We start from the raw sequence: 12,643 nt of genomic DNA, 5'->3' as shown, positions 1-12,643 counted from the left end.
TTAATGCTCTTCAATTTCTTCCAGATGCAATGCAAGAAATTGGGATGAAGAAAGGGGACTTTAGTGAATCACGTGTGGCAAAAAAGGCAAAGGAACCCCAACCACCATTACATGGAATGTTTGGAAAGACATACATTGGGAGTTTCGCAGACATCAAAAGACCCATTAGAAGAGCAAAATGAGCAAAATGAAACAGAAAATATTGTGGAAGAGGACAATGATGAAACTCTAGAGGACGAAGAGTTTGGATTACGTGACATTGTTGATTAAATTTAAGTTATGCTTGTAAATCAAGCTTTGCAATGTTTTGATTTTGACATTTTATGAGAAGAATAAACACTCAATTAGGGTTGTTATACGTTCAATATTGGTAATATGTGATTTTTGCATTGATTTTTAAGTTAATCATTATTTTTTGAAAAAAAAAGTGATTTTTATTATTTTTTTGACATGAAATTCATAGAAAAAGCTATTATTTAACCATTTTTAGTTAAAATTATCGTATAAAAATTGTGATTTTGACATGTCAATTCTAACAAAAAATTATCAAAATGTGTAGTTTTTTAGTTATATTTATGTTAAAAATGGTTATTTTTATGTCCATTGTTAAAAAATATTGTTTTTTAGAAACAATTATTTCATGTCGATTGAAAAATTAATTAAGGATGTATAAATATATAAAATATTGAAAAGTCTAAATATCGACCTTCTAATTTAAAAATGCAAAACAGTAAAAACCTCACGAAAAAAAATTTAAAATTATAATAAAAAACAAGAAAATGTGAAGAAAACGACCACTTCAAAAATTATCAAATTTACTAAATAATTATTTACATTTTATACATTAAAAAATTTAAAGCCAAAAAACAGGGCTTTTAAAAAAGGAGTGTGATGCAGAATGCTCACTTTTTAAAATCAACATGAAAATCACTACCATTCTAAAACGTGATATACATAAAAAAAACTAAAGTGCCAAAAACTATGCTCTAGAAGAAACATGTGCGTTCTGCATCACCCATTTTCAAAATCAGGTCACTTTTTAGCTATCTCTATGAAACGGGTAACAGTATCAGTTCCCGTTTCAAAGTTTACATTGTTTTCTCATCTTTTTGTATAAATAGGAGATCTCTCTCCTTCATTTGGGAGCTTAGCTTGTTAGTCTTTTAGCTTGTGAGTTCTTTAGCTTGGAGTTTGTAGTTCTTCCTTGATGGCTTTTGAAAGCTTTGGAGAGCTTTGTTGTACTTTGTAATATTGAAGAATTTGAATAAAGCTTTGATGTTCTCAACATGGAAGGAGATGTGAAGTAGATTTCATGGAGCATATTAGAATGTAAGGTAGAGTAGATTTCATTTTGTAAATTTTTCTTTGATTTCATTATGTCATTTGATTGCTTTCAAGTTGGTAGATTAGATTTTTCATTCATGCAAGTGTGTTCAACAGGTTGATTGTAGGTTAGTAATGCACATAGCTTTTTAATGACTAATGACATGACGGAATCATCTTGTCCTTCTGCTGATTTTTTTTTTTTTGAGTTCTAATTCCAGCATTGTTATTTCAATCAGTTTTGTTTTGCTCATTTACTTTCCTGCAATTTAGATATCATATTGCTTAACTTGTTCATGATTGCTTCCCATAAGGTAGATTGAGCTGAAGGGTAAAGGATCATAAGAGTTGAAGTAGTGTGATTAGTTTCCTTTATGCAATTTAATTTCTTGCAATTTAGATATCATATTGCTTAACTTGTTCATGATTGATTCCCATAAGGTAGATTGAGTTGAAGGGTAAAGGATCAGAAGAGTTGAAGTAGTGTGATTAGTTTCCTTTATGCAATTTAATTTCTTGCAATTTAGATATCATATTGCTTAACTTGTTCATGATTGCTTCCCATAAGGTAGATTGAGTTGAAGGGTAAGGGATCAGAAGAGTTGAAGTAGTGTGATGAATTAGTTGCTTTGCTTTCAGTCTTTGAGTTGCTTTAAGTTCAGTTTTTACTTTCTTTTTCATACAGCAGCAAGGATACTGGGTTTCATAGTCACTAGCTCATTGATTGGTTGTTGCATTCCATTTTGATTGAAGTAGCTGCATATTTACACTTTTGTTCAAGTAATAATTCCACCAATAATATTTTTTGAGATCTTTTGAAGTGCTAAAGTTTTGGAGTTTACCATTAGGGACTTAGGCCTTAGGCCTTGTCTTGAAATCTCTATCCATACTTGTCCTTTAAAAGTATTCTTAAGACCTTAGAATAGGATTTCCATTTGCATTAGACACTTTAGGAAACCAACATAAACAAAACCCCAAAACAAAATAAAATCTATAAAACAAAGAAGTAAGAAAAAGGTTAACTAAGCACATATGGTGCACCACACTTCATCAGTTTACGATACCCGGATTGATAATTTATGTAGAGCAATTTAAGACGTTAAATTGACTAGACATAGCCCAGTAGGGGAAGATGTATTTCAAGTGGGTGTAACATTATTTTTATCTAGATGCACATTTTACAGTTCAGTACGTGGATGCCTTATAAGTGTATTCATGAATGAGTGTAATGTTGGTGTTATTTTTACTTTTCACATTAAATATATATAGATATAGATATATCTATCTTAACTTATTAATCCTAGATTTATCAAGTAGAAGAAGTTAATCCCAGATTTATCAAGTAGTAGTAGGGATGAAATTATTTTAGGTGTAAATTTTTACACAATTGTTTTTACTTCATCAAAAGGGCTTACATGTCCAAGGATTTGATGCCTCTTCTTGATTAAGATGAAGTTGAAATTAAGATAGATCTAGATTGGTTATATATCATTTTTAAAGAGAATGATGGATGGAAACCTATTGTAAGAGACCTGGAGCCTGTTCATGATGGTTGAAGGCCACTGACAAAGGAACTCAATGACCACCGCATGCATGTTCCTTCTGCAACATGATGTTCTCTTTACCGACTGATAATTTCCTTGTGTGCTAGCTGGAAAGATAGACTTTGTTTAGGCATTTGTGATTTTATGGATAATAATCCCTTATGGTAGTTTTCATTTTTTGAACTAGGGAAGTTATATGTTTAAGTTCTAGGACATTCAACTCATGGAAGTTACTTTAGCAGTCCACGATTTTACCTTAAGTAACTATCTTTCTTGGTTTTGGTTGTAGACATTACAGTGTGTAAACTTTATTGTAAAAGAACCAATGGTGATTGGTCATGAGTGTGATGGAATAATTGAGGAGGTTGGAAGTGAAGTGAAACACTTGGTTCTTGGTGACCATGTAGCTTTGGAGTCTGGAATATCATGTTGGCGATGTGAGAAATGTAAGCAAGGTTCCTACAATTTGTGTCCTGAGATGAAGTTTTTTGCAACACCTCTCATGCATGGTTCCTTGGCTAATCAGGTCTATATTTCCATCCCTTTTCCTCTCTTACATAAGGGCCTTTTTCTTACATAGGAGTAACTATAGGAAATGAAAAAGTTTGTTTTGTATCTACCTCTTTGTGAACCAAATATAACAAATGTCTTTATATCATACAGATTCCAGAGTTTTATTGGATGTGTGCAAACATCATCATGATTGGTTTGGAAAGATGGACAAGCATGATTTGGTAAATCATTTTTGATTTAGAAAGTCATCAAGAGTTTTTGATTTGTATATTTGATGTATTATTCTAAATCTTTTGTCACTAAATGATTATATACCATAATCCAGGTTTACATTATCATATGCACTTGATAGCTTGGTTGTAATGTTTCTATAGAATGTTAAATAAGTAATATATATATAGTCATCTCATCAAGAAAATCCATTTGTGCAGGTAGTTTTGCATTCCCTGGTTGTTGATCGAAACATTATATTGTTGGTGGAAAACTATGTACTTGACATGGGAAAATGTGACTTAAGCTATGATGTTCGAGATCGAGCACATATGCTCAAAAAGATTTTAGAACCTTATTTATTTGGTGTTGGTTTGGATGAAGGAAATCATGCTCCACAAACTTCCAAAGAAGGAGAACACCTTGTATTACTTGATTTACCTGGGCCTAAGGGTATTGAATCAGAAAAATATCAAGGCAGTTCTATAAAGCATGATGTTGGTGAAACATCTCTTTCACAGTAAGAGCTTCATGCAAACATGTTCCCTGCACTTACAAAACATGTTCTTATTTTTACCAAGTTGGCTACATTATTGCATCCATGAGGCAATGTTCAAGTTTTCTTTCTCGGTTCCCTTTCTGACATTGTCTAAGACACAACTCCAAGTTATAGACCTTTACCAAAATTAGGTAGTCTATGCTAGATTCACATCCATTAGACCAATGAGGTTAGGAAACCTACTGTATTAAAAGGCAAGGATAAGGACAATGATCAAGATAGTTTCACTGATATAAAAAATAATAAATCTTTGTCTTCTGATGATCCTTTAGTAAGGGAATTTTGTAGGGATTTCAAAGTGATATGGCTGAGAAAATGATCAATCAAATGTTATTGAAGTCTTAGACCTTGAAATTATATGAAAGGATAAGTTAATATATTAACCAACCAACTTGACTAAAAACTCTTATGAGAAGTTGAAAGCTTCTGAGTCAAATGATAAAATGAGTAAAGATGTAGAAGGAAAGAGAAAAGGTGATGAGAAAAGAATTGTCAAACCACTAATCTCTTTATTAGATGGTCAACATGGAAAAAACAAAGAAGTTGATCACTCTGATCCATCTATAGTTTCTAACAGTATAAAATAGATGCTAGGATGTATTAGAGTCATGGCTATAGGGCCAGACCTTCCTGTTCCTGGTCCTCTTTCAACTGCAAAAGAATCTATATTGTTTGGCTATGCCAACCTATCTATAGGAACTATGGATAGACAGATAAGGAAGTATACACTTTTATATTTCACAAACTAAGATGGTATGTCATGTATGCATTCTCTAATGAACAATCAAGCTATTTAGCATTGATATTCTATGTTCATCTTTTTTTCTATAATCATTCAACAGATGTAATTTTTAACATTGTTTTCAAAGATGATGAGTCAATAGAGTCTTCTGTGGAATCTGGAGCACCAACAACAGAAGTACATGATCAGTAAGCTTCTGACCTTGAATTCTATTGGAAAATATTTAGTTTCAAGCTATAGTTCAAGGATTTTTTGATGTAGGTATTTGAATATCTGGATTCCCCCTTCAACACACATACACACATTCTCACTCTCTTCTCCATGTTTCCACATAATATTTTTGCATATATGGATTTATTTTTTCTGTTAAATTTTTGAATGTGTTGCAGTCTTCTTGAGTCTGGGCTAGAGCTAACATGTAAAATCTAGATTGTATTGCAGACCTGTGGTTTCATTAAAACCACCAAAAGTTATTTCTATGCAAGAGATTCTCTGTCTTGGTCCAAGTCAAACAATAAAGGCAGAGTTATATGTTTCCTTTCATCATCAGTTAGTACCTCTCAATTTGGGTGTCTATTGCAATAAGAGATGTTATTCTGTTAGATTGAGGCCTGAAATAGGGGCCTTGTTGAGACCACTTTCTATGAATTCAGTTACATTTACATCTAAAGAATCTCATATGTCAAGCATGCTGGAAAATTCTCGCAGGTGAAATTAAAGTTTTCATGTAAAGATAATTTATCTATGTATTCTTATACTACTACAAATTTTATCTATGAATTGTTATACTACTAATGGTAGAGTGGAACCTTATGTGCCTAAACTCTATCTAGTGATAGTAGCCTTTTTATTTTATGGTGATTGAAGATTGATATTTTTTTGAATTGTGACAAAAAGGATCCAAAGCTACTTAGTTTCTAATAATGCCTTTAATTCCAGGTGCACGTTTATAGGACATCTTCAAATTCCCTCTGATGTAAATGATGTCCAACTTTAGCACAATGATCAACTTATTTTTGTTGCTCGAATTATTGTATCTAGAATTCTCAGCAACTTTCATGTTTCGGTGGTATTTGTAACAATCCCAATTTTTACATCATTCATGGATCAATCTGGTGGGCATGGAGATGTTCAAGGCCTGTGCCTAAGGTTTAGCAATGAGACATTGTCAGGGTGCATACCTTGTTTGATCAAAATCACCGCAGAAGGTTGTTATAGTGTTTCAAAATTTCCTGTATTAGTCAAAGTAAATTGTGAAGATGTGGTGTTCGGGTTGAATCTTTTGAAGAGATTAGTTGAAGTTTTGACTGAAAGTCAAAGTTAATAATCAAGCATTGTATATAACCACATGTACGGTGCTGAATTTCAATGTGAGCAGTCATTCTTAGTGGGGAATGGGAAATAGGATGATGATGTGGCTGCATTCTTATGATTGTTTCATTTGGTATATTTGAAAATTTCTACCCCTTGATTGGAGAGAGCCCGAAAAGCAGAAAAGGCTTGTTTTTTTATCCATTCACATGTTGACCATTGAAAGTGAGAGATGTTAATTAGCTTCCCTACATTATAAGAGTGATTTGATTGTATTATAGTGATTTTCTTTTTAGTTTGAGGTTCACACTTCCCATTGATTAGATGATTTCCCATCATAAGAAAGGCTTGTAACTTAATGTAGGTAAATGTCTACGAAACAAACTAGTTGAAAAGATGCAGTGTTCAAGTATTCAGGACATTTTTGTTGAGAGGGTGAGTGAGAATAATTTACAAAGGTGTAACTGATTTTATGTGATGATATAATCATAATTTACATCGCTTGGTATTTCTTGCACCATATTAAGATGGCATACACACTTCAGTATATTGAGCCCTCCTTCATGGAAATATTATGTGTATTTCTTCATGATAATCGAGGTGACCATGATATGGGCTCTAAAAAATAGGTTGGGTATGGTAAACAAAAAGGTGGTGTCAGAGATAATTTGGGTTTCTTCCAACTTTATAGAGAGGACTTAGCATCCTTTTGGGCAAACTTGTCATTCCCTATACAAACAGATCAGGTTTGGTGTTTTGAATTGGTGAAGCTCAAGGCTTAAACTCTATCACATGGGAATTCATTCCAATTCATGATTAACTAGAGAATATGATGAAACTGATTGAATTGTATAGACATCTGATTTTGTTCTCTGTTTCATTTGATAGAAAATCTTCATTGGTTTTTTTAAAATATTCTACATTAGTTGATGTTTCTCTACATGCATTCATAATAACTTGTTACATCACCCTTTCTTCCTTGGAATATCTAGATGGAGGGGGGCTCAAATTCTAGCTACAATAGTTGTTGGTAACCCCAAGTGACTTAACCAAACTTGTGATCTATGGCCTCCCTATCAACAACATACATTAGATAGAAGGTTAGAGAAATTGAGTAGCGTTGCATTTCTCTCATATGTAGTGTTTGTGGTGCAATATGAGTTTTGGTTATCATTCTCTATAAATTCTTTAATTTTCATGGATCTATGGATGTAATATTTGAATGATCTTCATTCCTTCATTAGATAAGAAATATTCCTATGGTACACATTCATAACAAGATCTTCGTTCTCAAGTTCAATCACACATAAAAGAGGTTAAATCATCAACATTATTAAAGAATTACATTGGATAAATAGCTTTGGAAATGTCTTTTTATCAACCATAAGAGCATGAAGTTAATGTTCCCTAGCTTGATTAAAAATGATAATGTATGGTCTTAAAAAACATTGACAATGTGCTTGGCCAATTGTAAGAGACTTGGAGCCTATTCATGATGGTTGAAGTCCATTGACAAAGGAACTCAGTGACCATTGTGTTCATGTTCCTTCTCCAACATGATGTTCTCTTTACAGAGTGTTAATTTCCTTATGTGATAGCTGGAAAGATATACTTTGTTTAGGTATTTGTTATTTTATAGATAACAATACCTTGTGTTAGTTTTAGTTTTTTGAACTAGGGTAGTTATATGTTTAAGTTATAGGACATTCAACTCATGTAATTTGCTTCAGCAGTCCACAATTTTACTTAAATAAATATCTTTCTTGGTTTTGGTTGCAAAAATTACAGTGTGCAGAGTTTATTGTAAAATAACAAATGATGGTTGGTCATGAGTGTGCTAGAATAATTAAGGAGGTTGACAGTGAAGTGAAACATCTGGTTCCTGGTGACCTTGTAGCTTTGGAGTCTGGAATATCATGTTGGAAATGTGAGAAATGCAAGAAATGTTCCTATAATTTGTGTCCCAAGATGAAGTGATTTGCAGCACCTCTCGTGCATGGTTTCTTATCCAATTAGGTTTGTATTTACTTCCCTTTTTCTCTATTACATAAGGGCCTTTTTTTTCTTACATAAGAGTAACCATAGGAAACGAAGAAGTTTGTTTTGTATCTGTATCACTTGATTGCATATGGAAATTTGGTTTGATAAGTAAGTTCAAGTTCATGGTTAGGATCTACTTCTACATGTGAATCATCGAGAACTTCTTGTCTCTAGCAATCTTTTCTCAGACAATATCATCAATAGACAGGAGAGGAAATCTTAATAGAATGGATTATCCCTTGTGCTCTAACTTCCCATTGAGGAATAATTTGCAGCTATATTCGAGTAGCAGGTCAACTATTCAAAAGAAAATGTACAATACAAAACGTTCCTACATGCTCATTGTATCTTTGATTTTGCTTAAGCAAGTTCTTGTCCAATGCCTCTTATGCTACAACTTATAAAGCCTTAAATTCAACATTGTAAAGAAGATAATTGGGACTTAATTAAAGAAGAAAGTTGTAGTAACCTATGATTTATTTCATAGAGACTTTCGTTAGTAATTATAGCGGGCACTGGTGTTACAAATTGGTTGTTGGTGACTGATAGCTTGTCCTATAAGGATAATGGCATCCTCCACAAATTTTTAGATCAACATTTCTTAGAATTTTTTCATGGTTAAACCATTTTCAAATGATAAGATTGGAATCAAAACATATCCTAATGAATATGATATTGATGGAAATACAAAATGAATATGGTTCTGATTCCTGAGTCACCCAATCAATAAATGTTGTTCCTTCGAGAAGAGCATTATTCAGTGAACCTTATCTGAATTCAAACTTGGTTATGACCACTTCCAAAGTTAAATGCAAACTTCTGGTTATGAACTCGATGTAATCAAGTCTTCAAGTGTGGGTTGTATCTTTCGTGATGATACAGACATAACTGAGCTAGAACATATCATAAATATTTACCACTTTTCTAGTTTCAATCTTCCTTATTGCATGTCGTGGTCATTGACTTCATAGGGGGTTAACTATTTAGTGATAATAGTTCACATATTTAGTCTCAAAATATTTAGGAGTCACACATGATTGTAATAAGGTTTTGAAAATATTTCAATTATTATGTTCAACGGCTTCCAAGAAGTCTTTTTTCTGAATCCATAAGTGTTACAGATCCATTTGGGCATATCACTCCCATCATCTAGATCAGTGTTTTAGGGCTCATCAAACCCTAATTTCAGTTGCTACATGCCCTAAACAAGTCAACCTTTTGAATTCCTCCTTCCCAGACAGTTTCATGACTTGAAGACATCCTGAAATGATCTCTAAAGGGACCAGCACAGTTAGGCCCATGTAAGGGTGCGCTGCAGAGCAGTTGAATCCATGCCAGGGTGCTTTACAAAGAACTTAGACCCTCTTTGACTTGTGCTAGGCGAGATTGAGCGAAATTCACATATGGTTTGGGGAATATTCTTATCTCTTGGAGTCTTCTAGAAGTTTCCCTCACTTATCAACTCCTATGAGCTCGAAAACAGATGATGAATGAATTAAGATGCACCATATCCTCTCATCCCTTCCTCCATGGAACTAATTCTAAGTATGGAAGGCCATTCAATACCCCCATTTATGACATAACCTCCTCCATCTTCCTATAAATTTAGCACTCATCTAAGTGATCAGGGTCTGGACTATGTTGAATTGTAAGGAGATAATGTTGTTATTAGAATTGACTATGAGACAAGTATTATTATGCTACAAGTTTTTCATGCTTTTGATGTGATGTGGATGGGATCAAAGCTGGAGGAGTGAATTCGAATCAGACTTGATGGTTGTAATTCCTTCTTCTATTCAATAAAGTATTTGAACCTTTTTCCATGTGCTTATCTTGTTATATGATGCTTATATTTGTGAATGTATCTCATTCCATTTACTTGTAATCAATAGATATTTTTCTTTGATTGGTTCTTTATGTTTTGTTGATGTTTACAGGTTCTTCTCAAGTGTGTTAAGTACGGGAATGAGCGACGAGACTGATACACAGGAGACAAGAGGAAAGCAAAACTACAAGTAGGTATTCTCATTCTCTTTTTCTTATCTATTGCTTATAGGAAAAGGCTAAAGTGCTTTAAATTGTTGTTCTAGATATGGCTACTTATCTAGGGAATTAGTATTTATCCGTAGATACCAAATTCTCCAAAACAAATTGGCGACTCCACTAGGGAAGATCATCCTTCCTAGTAGCTTATCCAACTCCTAGGACACTCTTGAAGACCCTGCCTATTTTCATTGATTGTATTTCAGCTTTGTTGCATAGAATTTTGGTCAAAAACTATGTCAATTTGCCTCTTGAAATGGCTTACTGTCACTAGCACAGTCTTGTGAGGGACACAGTGCATTGCAAAGCACCCTTGGCTTAGGGATAATGCTCTAAAGTGCATTTTCTCCCATTCAAGGCTACGCTGATCCTCCTAGGGTCAGTTTCCCACCTTTGGATTGAGTTTTTTGCCAACTTTCCTCTGTTTGATTGCTTGCTGATTGATTAATGAATGTCATGTCTCAGAAAACAAGTTTTTATCTCCTTTTCTAGCCCTACTTTGACTTGGTTGATTAATGTTTCTTAAATTTTTTCTTTGTCATTATTGATCCATAGTCAAAGTTAGATTATAGTTGATTAATCCTTGTTTGAAATAAACACTACAAGAAAAAGGACATTGGTGAGGGGAGAAAAATGTCTCCATAAGCTCATTGGTGGCAGTCAAAAGAGAATTCGTCACCAAAAACTGAAAATCACCAAAGGTAGCGTCACCAAAAGTATAGGTGTTGTAGTGACATATAAAGTCCATCACCAATAATGATTTATAATGACAGATAGCGACCGTCACCATTTAATATGTGCAATGGTGATGGACCATAGCCTCTGTCACCAAAAACTAATTGTCACCAAAGGTGGCATCGCTAAAAGTATAGGTCTTGTAGTGACATTCAAAGTTTTTCACCAATAATGATTTATAATGACGGATAACAACCATCACCATTGCATATGAGCTATGGTGATGGACCATAGCTTGTTTGACATGTCTTCGTACTTTATGGCACATCTTAGCATGCCCTAGCATTCCCTAATACACCTTGGTAGTCATGACCTCACAACTAGCATTGAACTTTTCCATGACTTGGGAACCTTACATTCACTAGAACATCTTAGCACTCCCTAGTTGTCATGCCCTCTATTATCCTCCATAATGTCCCAAGCTGATGAGGAGATCAATGGAGGTAATCATAGACCAAGCTTTTAGTTTGGTTGATAGCCCTACCAAACCATAGAGGGCTCTCTCTACGAAATCACAGCCAAGAGATGTCTGGAATGTAAAGGATTTTAGGCTAGATAGCTAGGCTCAGGTGGGTTTTTGGAAAATTTAGGGACTTGGAACTCTAACCACCGGTGTCTTGTCTGGCAGGGACTTTGTCAAGGAGGCAAGGACTTGGAACTCTGTCTATGATAAATCACCTAACATGCATGACAGAAGCTCCCTAGAATAGAGTACCTCCTACCTAGAAGAGTGTCCCCTGCTCAAAATATAGAACCCTTCTCTATTGTGCACCTTTTTTAAAGATAAATCTGTGCATAAAATAGTACTAAGAGAAACACCTAAACTAAGAAAAGTGAGCATCTAATTCAAACTATAAAAGTATAATAAATATGGCTCTATATAAGTTTGGGAAACACTAGAAAAGCATGCTTCCATACAAAAACAATAAGATGCCTAAAATTGATGTGATTCTTTCATCGTTGCTATACCCTCATAGCAAAACTGGAATCTATAGCATGTACCCCAAGGTCGTATGCATCTGTTGAAGGTGTAGATTGAAAGGATCTGCTGAGATGAAGTATTATTGAAGGAGAAACACCTTCAAAACAATAGATAAAGTCTACTATGAATTCAACCCATTTGCACACAGACCAAGGCTGCTATTGGGTACACTTCTCCGCTGAATGGAAATTGCAATGTATTGTAGTGCTACTGAAGAAAAAACACCTTTAGTGCAACATGGATAAAACACTAATAGATATTGTCATTATGGTCGTGGTTGTCGATGATCTCATCAATATAGGTAACAACTTCGATAATTGAAAAGCCAAAAGGTGAGATGCATAGATCATTTCAAATGACAGATTTGGGCAAACTTTATTATTGTTTAGGAGTGTTAGTATAGAAAATGCAAGGTAGCTTGTTGCGTCTTTATGTCACAGGCCAAGGATGTGAATAAAAACATAAAAATTAAATAGCATGGTATAAGTCGATTGTAGGTTCTTTTGAAACAGGAATGGAATTCTCCTTGTGCGGATTCTAATCTAGTGGGTATAACTTTAAATAACAAACTAATAGTTATGGGGTTGAAATTGTCTCACAATTCATGAAAAGTCCCAAATTTGTTCACTAGAAAGAAGCAG

General features: G+C 34.0%; 1 pseudogene; it reads left to right on the top strand.

Annotated features, from left to right (window-relative positions):
* LOC149206715 (sorbitol dehydrogenase-like) overlaps positions 1-12,643 on the top strand; it is a 131,595-nt pseudogene that overhangs the window by 19,396 nt on the left and 99,556 nt on the right.

The sequence above is a fragment of the Pinus tabuliformis genome, chromosome 1_2, assembly GCF_031772625.1.
Source record: "Pinus tabuliformis cultivar Carrire ecotype Pingquan chromosome 1_2, CPIR1, whole genome shotgun sequence".
NCBI classification, from domain to species: Eukaryota; Viridiplantae; Streptophyta; class Pinopsida; order Pinales; family Pinaceae; genus Pinus; species Pinus tabuliformis.
This window is presented reverse-complemented; position numbering and strand designations above follow the sequence as displayed.